Genomic DNA, 10288 nt, shown 5'->3' with positions numbered 1-10288 from the left:
ACTGTAGGAATTCACTTTACTGGAAGAGCTTTGCAGGCCTTGCCAGTGACCTCTGCTCTCTGAGGACGGGGGAAGATCCTTGGCTCTCTTGCATATTTAGCACACTGGATAAAACGACACAGATGCAACGACCCACCCCTCCTTGAAAGCTGTCTGTGCTGTTCAATCTCAGCAAAGGCTGCAAGTGGGTCACAGTGTTTGGGCCAAGGAGAGGCAAGAGGCGGGGAAAACCATCCTCAGTTATTAACCAGTGCGACGTGAGCAAGTATCGCTTCATCATTGCTTCATTGAAGCCTTCATGTGGGAGATTAGCGCAGCCACATATAACTATTACAAAGAGAAACGTTCACCCGAAAGTTTTCCACAGATGCTTCTCCCGATTGTGGTTCAGCGAGAGTGTGTATGAACATGAAGTAGCGTGCGAATCCATCTGAAGCTAGTCATCTATTTATAATTGACAATGAAACAGAGAGTCAACCATGGCTTAGTGGATGGAGGTCTTGCTTCTAAGTTGTATGGTTGGGGCTTCTTCCCATCCCGGCATTGAGTGGATTGGTTGGATAGCAGATGAAAAATATGTGGACTAAATGCATTACCTGAATATATTTTTACATAGAAACATAGAAAATAGGTGCAGGAGAAGGCCATTTGGCCCTTCAAGCCTACACTGCCATTCAATATAATCATGGCTGATCAGTACCTGGTTCCTGCCTTCTCCCCATATCTCCTGATCCCTTAGCCACAAGGTCCAAATCTAACCTACTCTTAAATATTGACAAGGAATCAGCCTCAACTACTTCCTGTGGCAAAAAATTCCACAGATCTACCACCCTCTGAGAGAAGAATTTTTTTCCCCATCTCAGTCCTAAAAAAACTTCCCCCTTATGCTTAAACTGTGACCCCTGGCTCTAGTTTTTCCCAGCATTGGAAACAACATTCTTGCATCTAGTCTTTCTAAACCCTTAAGAATTTTATATGTTTCTATAAGATCCCCCCCCCCCCTCAATCTTCTAAATTCCAGAGAATACAAGCCTAGTCCATCCAACCTTTCTTCATATGCAAGTCCTTCCATCCCTGGTATCAATCTAGTGAACCTTCTCTGCAGCCCCTCCATGGCGAGGATGTCCTAGAGATTCAAACACCGAATTGAGGATGGCGCTCGATTGTTGCATGCCTGACCCAAAATTAAACAACCTGTGATCCCAGTTTGGTATTACACCCTGCCCTTCAAGTCAAGTCAAATCAAGTTTATTGTCATCTGATTGTGCAAGTACAAAGCCACGAAACAGTGTTCTCCAGTCTTCAGTGCAAATAAAATGCAGACGTAGCGCACATGCAGACAAAAAATACATGTACCGGACAAGAAGTCATCTAAACAAATAAATAAATAAACAAACAACATTGTGTCATGAATAAGAGAGTCTCAGATGGTTAGTGTGAGCAGTTCCTTTGGTTGTTCTGTGTTCTCACTGCCTAATGGTGCTGGCTCTGACACTCCAGTATCTCTGCCCCAATGGAAAGATTTTGGGTGTAGGGTGGAAGGTACTCTCAATGATTTTGCGTGCCCTCTTCAGATAACAAACTCGGTAGATCGCATCGATGGGCAAGAAGAGAGACTCCAGTGATCTTCTCTGCACCCTTATGTGGATTGACCTCCAGTCCATTACTCTGCAGCAACTGTACCACACTGTGATCCAGCCGGCCAGGACCCTCGCGATTGAGCTCCTATAGAAGGTTAACATAATGGTGTCCTTGTCCATTTCAGTCTTCTCAGGAGGTGCAGTCACTGTTGCGCCTTCTTGACAAGTGAGGAGATGTTGAGTGTCCACGATAGGGCACTGGTTGAGGGAACTCCAAGAAACTCAGGGCAGTCAATAAAGGATCCTGACCCAAAACTTTGACCAATGATCTCACTCCACAGATGCTGCCTGATCCACCGAGTCACTCTCCAGACTTTGCAGCATTTTGGCCCAGTTTAGCTCCTCAATTAACATCATTACAGCCAACCAACTGACCAGCATAACACTGGTGCTTGAACACAAAGCAGCATTGAAATTACAATGGTGGATACTCTTAGTAAGGAACATAATTGGCAGTAAAGTATTTCTGATCATCATGAGGCCACACACAGACTCTGTAAAGTGGAGTACAGGTAACATCATGAAGTGCATGTGTCATGTACTCTAGAGCAACATAAAAAGAGCTTTCCTGTATTCTTCTGGGTTTAGAGAAAGTTAATGTGTGGCAAAATTAGTGGGGGGAGGGGGGGTTGAGATGGTGGTTGAGGGAGAGGAGTGCTGAATAAGGGGAGAACATTATCAGGCTTTAGTTATAACCAAGTAGATTGGATGGGGTGTGATTATTTAATCTGAATTGATTTGTCGATGGTTTGAAGTGCAGAGTCCGCGAGTTCACTGGAGGTAAATCCACACACAAAGTGACACTGAAGGGACTCTCTTTTGCCTCTCGTATTGTTAGGAGCTCCGGGCAATGCTAATGGCGACCGTTTACTTTACAACGGACAAAAGTTGAAGAATATCATGTATATTATTTTTGTTTTGAAATATTAAGTGACAAAAAAAAAGGAATCTTGAACTTTGAATCTTGGAAATAGTTTAGACGATTCAGAAAGTTCAAGTTTATTGTTTTTTGTCACGTGTGTTGTTTAAAAATGCAGTGATAGGAGATTATTTTGCGAGCAGACCAGTAAACATCTCATACTGAATCTCTTTCTTTGGCTTGGCTTCGCGGACGAAGATTTATGGAGGGGGTAAATGTCCACGTCAGCTGCAGGCTCGTTTGTGGCTGACAAGTCCGATGCGGGACAGGCAGACACGGTTGCAGCGGAAAATTGGTTGGTTGGGGTTGGGTGTTGGGTTTTTCCTCCTTTGCCTTTTGTCAGTGAGGTGGGCTCTGCGGTCTTCTTCAAAGGAGGTTGCTGCCCGCCGAACTGTGAGGCGCCAAGATGCACGGTTTGAGGTGATATCAGCGCACTGGCGGTGGTCAATGTGGCAGGCACCAAGAGATTTCTTTAGGCAGTCCTTGTACCTCTTCTTTGGTGCACCTCTGTCTCGGTGGCCAGTGGAGAGCTCGCCATATAACACGATCTTGGGAAGGCGATGGTCCTCCATTCTGGAGACGTGACCCACCCAGCGCAGCTGGATCTTCAGCAGTGTGGACCCGATGCTGTCGACCTCTGCCATCTCGAGTACTTCGACGTTAGGGATGAAAGCGCTCCAATGGATGTTGAGGATGGAGCGGAGACAACGCTGGTGGAAGCGTTCTAGGAGCCGTAGGTGATGCCGGTAGAGGACCCATGATTTGGAGCCGAACAGGAGTGTGGGTATGACAACGGCTCTGTATACGCTTATCTTTGTGAGGTTTTTCAGTTGGTTGTTTTTCCAGACTCTTTTGTGTAGTCTTCCAAAGGCGCTATTTGCCTTGGCGAGTCTGTTGTCTATCTCGTTGTCGATCCTTGAATCTGATGAAATGGTGCAGCCGAGATAGGTAAACTGGTTGACCGTTTTGAGTTTTGTGTTCCCGATGGAGATGTGGGGGGGGGGGGGGGGGCTGGTAGTCATGGTGGGGAGCTGGCTGATGGAGGACCTCAGTTTTCTTCAGGCTGACTTCCAGGCCAAACATTTTGGCAGTTTCCGCAAAACAGGACGTCAAGCGCTGAAGAGCTGGCTCTGAATGGGCAACTAAAGCGGCATCGTCTGCAAAGAGTAGTTCACGGACAAGTTTCTCTTGTGTCTTGGTGTGAGCTTGCAGGCGCCTCAGATTGAAGAGACTGCCATCCGTGCGGTACCGGATGTAAACAGCGTCTTCATTGTTGAGGTCTTTCATGGCTTGGTTCAGCATCGTGCTGAAGAAGATTGAAAAGAGGGTTGGTGCGAGAACACAGCCTTGCTTCACGCCATTATTAATGGAGAAGGGTTCAGAGAGCTCATTGCTGTATCTGACCCGACCTTGTTGGTTTTCGTGCAGTTGGATAATCATGTTGAGGTACTGAATCTAGCAAGTAGGATACAGTGCAAGAGTGCAAAAGTGCAAAGTTTGAGGGAGAAATCAATTGGTAGAGAGTAAAGGCAGCTCAATTTTACCCTGTTGGGGCTCACTCAGGAGTCCAACAATGGCTGGGGAGAACCCGCCCTTGAATCGGATGCTGTGTGATCTCGTACCCGTGAATCTTCTTCCTGATGGGACGGGATTGAAGAGAGTGGGGTGAGTCTTGTAATACATTAGCTGCTTTTCCAATGCAGTGGGAAGTGTCGATGGAGGGGAGGAGGTTAGGTGTGATGGCTTGACCCACATTCAAAACTCGGCAATCTTGGACGGGGCACTCCTGTCCCATACACTGAGAATGAGGTGCTTGTTTTTATTTAAGCATTACCCGTGTAAACCCATAAACATAGTAACAGGAAAAGACCATTCTGCCTCTCATGCCTGTTCTATCCTTTCCGAAAACTGTGCCTGATCTGCACTGCAGCCCCATTTACACACTGCTTTGCATCGTTAGATAGATTAGTCTGCCAGACTCACTGAAGATGGTGTGACTGAGGAAGGGGTCCATTATGCTGCTTTCCTTCTGCTGCTTGTTTAGTACTCCGCTATTATCCAACCCTGAATGTGATAGGTCTGCCGAGCTTTGATCCAAATCATTGTGACACGGTTTGTGTCCTGCGAGGGCAGGCCTGCTGCTTTTCTCTCATTTTGGGTCCAACTGCTGGCATGTTCTGCAATTCCCCATCCAACTAAGGTCATCGCCCTGATGGGTTTTCATTTATTTTAAATGATACGCCCCAGTGGAAGCCCTTTCCATGAAACCCATGCCACCCAATTAATCCAATAGCCCCAGGAAACCAGAGCACCTGGAGAAAACTTATGCAGGTCACGGGGAGAATGTTCAAACTCCTTACAGATAATGCTGGATTCGAACCTTGGTTTCTGGCCCTGTAATAGTGTTGCGTGAATCCTGTCACCCACGTTGGCGGTGGTGGACTGATGAAAACGAGCCTACAGGTTGTTGCAAAATACATTTCTACTCCCCTCATGTTAATTAATCCTGGATCTTTTCTGAATTTATCGTTGCAACTCCATAGAATGCTATCTTCACAATATCCTCCATGTGTTTTTCTGCAAATTTTAAATCCGAAATGGCACCAGAATGTGGCGGCTTATTGCAGACAAAATGAAGCTTTCCACTGAGGTAAATAAGAGAAACTACAGATGCTGAAAAACTGGAGGGCTACACAAGAAAGTGGATGAACTCAGCAGGTCAGGCAGAATCCATCATGGAAGGTAGTAGATATTCCACATTTAGAGCCATAACCCTTCATTGGGAAAGGATACTGAAGGGCGACGGCCCAAAATGTTGAATGTTTATTTCTTTCCGTGGATGCTGCCTGACCCGCTGAGCTCCTGCGGCATTTTGTGCGTGGCTTAAGCTTTTCACTATATCTCAGTACACGTGACAATAAACCACATTGACAAGTGGAATAAGCAAACCAATGGCAGTGTCCACTCCCTGGCAAATGTCCTCAGCAACGAGGCCCTAGTTACTCTCACAGTGATTAGAACGGAGAACAGGACAACATAGGAACAGACACCTTGGGCTGCCGTCTGTAATAATGTTCGCTGGCCCCGTTGTTTACATGTCAGACCCCAGAGATAGACACTCTCTTCTGAGCTCTGTCACAGAAGGAGATAATTAAACAGATAGAGGAAAACGTTCAAGAATATCAAAAATACAAGCAGTTTCTTGCCCATCATTAGCTTTCTCCTGTACAAACTCCACACGAATAAATACTGTGCCTTTGCTTTTTTCCAACTGATCTCTCACTCTGTATCTCTCCACTATGTATCAACTTTTCATTGATGTGCTATGTGTGGGTTTACCAGCTGAATTTGCATGCCACACAAACTTTCTTACTGCACCTTACCACACATGAATGAGCATAAACTTGAACTTTCAACATCCTCGCTTCTTCCTTGAAATCTCGGGCCCAAGTGGAAAAGGAGCAGCCGAGATGTCATTGAGGACCGTGCACTGGGAGCACATGGAAGCCTTGTACAAGGGGTGGAGAGAGCACACTACCCTCAAGCTACCCACATGTCCATCTTGTCAGCAATCCCCTGCTCCATCTGCTGAAGGGACTATGGTTCCTACTACTGGCCTCGCCGTCACCTGAGAACCCATGTGTCATCCTCGATCCAGAGGGATTGGTTAGGAAGAGGAGAATGCCACACCACACAGTGGGGCACTTCCTTGGGTTGGAGAATGGAGTTCATCAATGTGCTGTGGTCACTCTCGCCAGCGTTGTCATTGGACATAGAGCCTATCATCAGCTTAGTTATATTAGTACAATGAGAAATCCACTCTGCTGCCTAACCCTTGGCACAAGTTAGGTTTCAGGTCAATAGCTCAGCAAAGGTCTTCAGGCTGTAGGGGTCAGAAATTCCTTCCCACAATGTTGAAGGAACAGAGAGCTGGGCAGATGGCAAGAGGACTAACATGGATCGCAGGCAAGCTGCCCTGAATTCCAGGCCTCTCAGAACCAGATGGGAAATTTGGCCCACTGACATGCTGGTGGGATTTCCTTGGTTCTGGAAGTGTGGTTTCAGCATAAAATTTCAAATGATATTTTTTTTTAAACAAACTGGCCTGAGAAATGTCTGTTCCTGTTTACTCGGTGATACATCCCACTAACTGTTACACCTCCACACTACCCGCTCTGCCCCCAACTTTGCTCCACCTCACTCCTGCTCCCTCCACACTAAACTTCTTGACACACTGAGCCAGCCCTGCCCCCTACTCCCCCCCCCTCCCACCCCATAGCCTTCTTGCACTAAGCTGACATCCAAAGAGGTAGTTTTTCCCTTGTTGGATGAGACGGGGATGTGAGAGGGCTTCATAGGCTCCCACTGGGTCCACCTATGAGGAGGTGCAAAAGAACTCCCCCCCACCAATCGGATTTTCTACCAACCCTCTAGGTCCTTGTGCTCAGGGCTAGACTCTCTTGAAGAGTAATCCCTACACGGTTAGTACAACGCTAATTACAGTGCCAGAAATCTGGGTTTGAATCCCCCCCAGTGTCTTTAAGGAATTTATATGTTCTCCCATGGCCTGCATGAGTTTTGTCCAGGTGCTCCGGTTTCCTCCTACCCTCCAAAATGTACGTGGTTTGTAGGTTCATTGGGTGGTAAGGGCTTTGATGGCCGGAATTGGCTTCTATCATGTTAAATCATTAAATTTATAATGAAAAGAGAAGTACACAAGAGACCAAGGCAGCCCTCACACCTCCGGGGACATCCAGTGACCTCACATTCATGTCTGAACTGCTTTGTCTGTGGAAGACAAGTACGTGAACCCTTCCTTGACCCAAGGTCACTCCAAGATGCTGCAGTTGCTCTCCATCACATCTTATTGCTGCATTGGGGTGATCACCTAATCTCCATGTGGAAGGAGGCTCCTAAGTTTGCCTCATCTTCAAGTCTTCTACTCCAAGGAATCTAACTTAGCTGATCCAGTCTCTCCTTGTGACCAAATTTCTCCATTCCAGACAACATCCTGATGAATCTCCTCTGTGCTCTCCAAAGTACAATCGCATCATTCTTATTGTTTGGTGACCAGATTTGCTGCACTAGAGGCAAATCCATCAACCCCCGAAGAATCTGAGGAGACACTCTTTTGCTTCTCTTTCTCTGGCTGTAAGGAGTGTTGGTAAATTTCTTGCTAATGGCAAATCTTTGTTTTTCTTACAATAGACAAATGGAAATTGCATGTAATATATTTTCAATATATTTCAGAATGGAGGACCATCACCTTCCCAAGATTGTGTTATATGGCGAGCTCTCCACTGGCCACTGAGACAGAGGTGCACCAAAGAAGAGGTACAAAGACTGCCTAAAGAAATCTCTTGGTGCCTGCCACATTGACCACCGCCAGTGGGCTGATATCGCCTCAAACCGTGCATCTTGGCGCCTCACAGTTCGGCAGGCAGCAACCTCCTTTGAAGAAGACCGCAGAGCCCACCTCACTGACAAAAGACAAAGGAGGAAAAACCCAACACCCAACCCCAACCAACCAATTTTCCCTTGCAACCGCTGCAACCGTGTCTGCCTGTCCTGCATCGGATTTGTCAGCCACAAACAGCCTGCAGCTGACGTGGACATTACCCCTCCATAAATCTTCGTCTGCGAAGCCAAGCCAAAGAAGACATGACAATAAAAATTCTTCAATCTTTAAACTGAAACTGCAGACAGTTATTACAAAAATCATGCAAATTAATATTAGATCAATGTTTTAGATGCAGTGAATAAACAGGAACCTTCCTGCATTCAACCTGGTCATGTTCCAAGGTGGGGCCTTTCAGGGATGGTTGGGAAATCTTCTGGAACAAATCACAAGATTCGATTTATACAGATACCAGAATTGTTTATATTGGGAAATATAGCAGATGTAAGACCTAAAATGAGGCTGTTGAATCACCCATTAGAATTAGTAAATATTGCACTGGCAGTGGCCAGGAAGTGTATAGCGGTTACCTGGAAACCTGATTCCCATCTAGATGTGACTCGTTGGAAAGCGGAAATATATGCTTGTATTCCCTTGGAGAAAATTACTTACAACCTTAGGATAAAATGCAATGTTTTTCTCAACATTTGGAGTTCATATCTTCAACACATAGGTGTAGATTCTTGACGATGAGCCAGCTGCATCCGGGAACCACCTGGGATTCTGGGTAAGACAGAATACTTGGTCCTTGGAAGGAGATTGATGAATCCAATGAAACCTTTTGCTTTTTCTTCTTTTCTTTTTTCATCCCTTTTTCTTTTCTCTCTTCAATTCTATTGACTTTTTCCTCCCCTTTTTTTCCCCTTTGGTGGATGGGAAGGGAGGGAGGGTTAAGGCTTGTTGTTCTTTTTATCTTGTTTTTTCTTTTCTTACTCAAAATCAACATCTTATGTTTCTTTTATGTAATTGATGAATTTCATGTTGATAAATAAAATAATAATAAAAAAGAACTGCAGAGAGTACCTCCTCGCAGTGATGGTTGGTCCATAACTTCCCTCTACATGGTTGCAGCACAGGTAGATAGGGTTGTGAAGAAGGCAAACGAGAGACTTGCCCTCATTAGATGGGTACACCCCATGTTAAATCAGGCTTTCCCAAACTTTTCTTTCCATTCACATACCACTTTAAGTAATCCCTATGCCATCAGTGCTCTATGATTAGTAAGGGATTGCTTAAAGTGGGATGTGGGTGGAAAAAAAAGTTTTAATCATACCTCATTGACTTGTTATGTGCACAGTTTCACAACTCTAAAGGAAAGGGGCCAATGGCAATTTTTCTCAAGCAAAATATTTCAGTAACAATTGGGTCCAGAACAATGGTTCACAATCTCCCCCCCCCAACCCATTCACATACCATCTTAAGCAATCCCTCACTAATTACAGAGCACCGATGGCACAGGGATTACTTAAGGTGGTATGTGAATGGAAAAAAAGTTTGGGAAAGTCTGGGTTAGATCCACCCAAAGGTGAGGGTGCCGCACAACTGGTTCTCTTAGGTCATGTGGGTGCACCTGGACTCGGTCCTTCAGACGCCATTGGAGCTCAGGTCATCCACAGGTCAAGGGGGGGGCCCCTCTAGCAGGCTTCAGCATAAAGACCAGCAGGTGGAGCAGATCACCCTCTTTGTTCCTTTGAATCATCCCTGAGCTCCACTCCAGATGGTGGCAGGCCACAGGCCATGCCGGGAAAACTGACTGTGAAGGGTCCGATCTAGTTTGTGAGCTGAGGGTGATGCTGGAGATCAGTTATGGGTGTATGCTGGAACAGGGTGGGGGTTATTATGGCATATACCAGGGAGAGATCACCCATTATAATTGGAATTAAACTAATGTTTATCTGTCGAATTGCGAATTGGTGGCAGGTACTGGTGCGTTGTCTTTCATCACTATTAAGAGTTGCGAGTATCTTTATTTGACTAACATCTGATATGTATGACTTACGAGCCACTGTTGTGTGTGTGCGTGTGTTCCCTGTTGAGAATTCCCCCATGTGTAAGATCATGGTTTTCTACTAACACACATTCAGGACTTATTATACTTTGAACCTGTCGAACCTATTGAACCTATTCTCCCTATCACACCCAATTACTTCTCACTCTCTTCTGCCCTACCTCTTACCTGTTAAACTGTGGTCCTCCTCTTCCTCCCTCTTCTCCTCCACCACCACCACCACCACCATCCCCCAACCCGCCACATCTCATCTACCCATTTTT

General features: G+C 45.8%; 1 long non-coding RNA gene across 1 annotated transcript; it reads left to right on the top strand.

The window, feature by feature from the left end:
* Positions 1 to 2701: 2701 nt before the first annotated feature.
* On the top strand, positions 2702 to 8249 carry LOC138759273 (uncharacterized). Its single transcript, XR_011354689.1, has 2 exons — positions 2702 to 2770; positions 7810 to 8249. It is a non-coding gene; the product is annotated as an uncharacterized lncRNA (long non-coding RNA).
* Positions 8250 to 10288: the final 2039 nt, after the last annotated feature.

The sequence above is a fragment of the Narcine bancroftii genome, chromosome 3, assembly GCF_036971445.1.
Source record: "Narcine bancroftii isolate sNarBan1 chromosome 3, sNarBan1.hap1, whole genome shotgun sequence".
Taxonomy (NCBI): domain Eukaryota; kingdom Metazoa; phylum Chordata; class Chondrichthyes; order Torpediniformes; family Narcinidae; genus Narcine; species Narcine bancroftii.
This window is presented reverse-complemented; position numbering and strand designations above follow the sequence as displayed.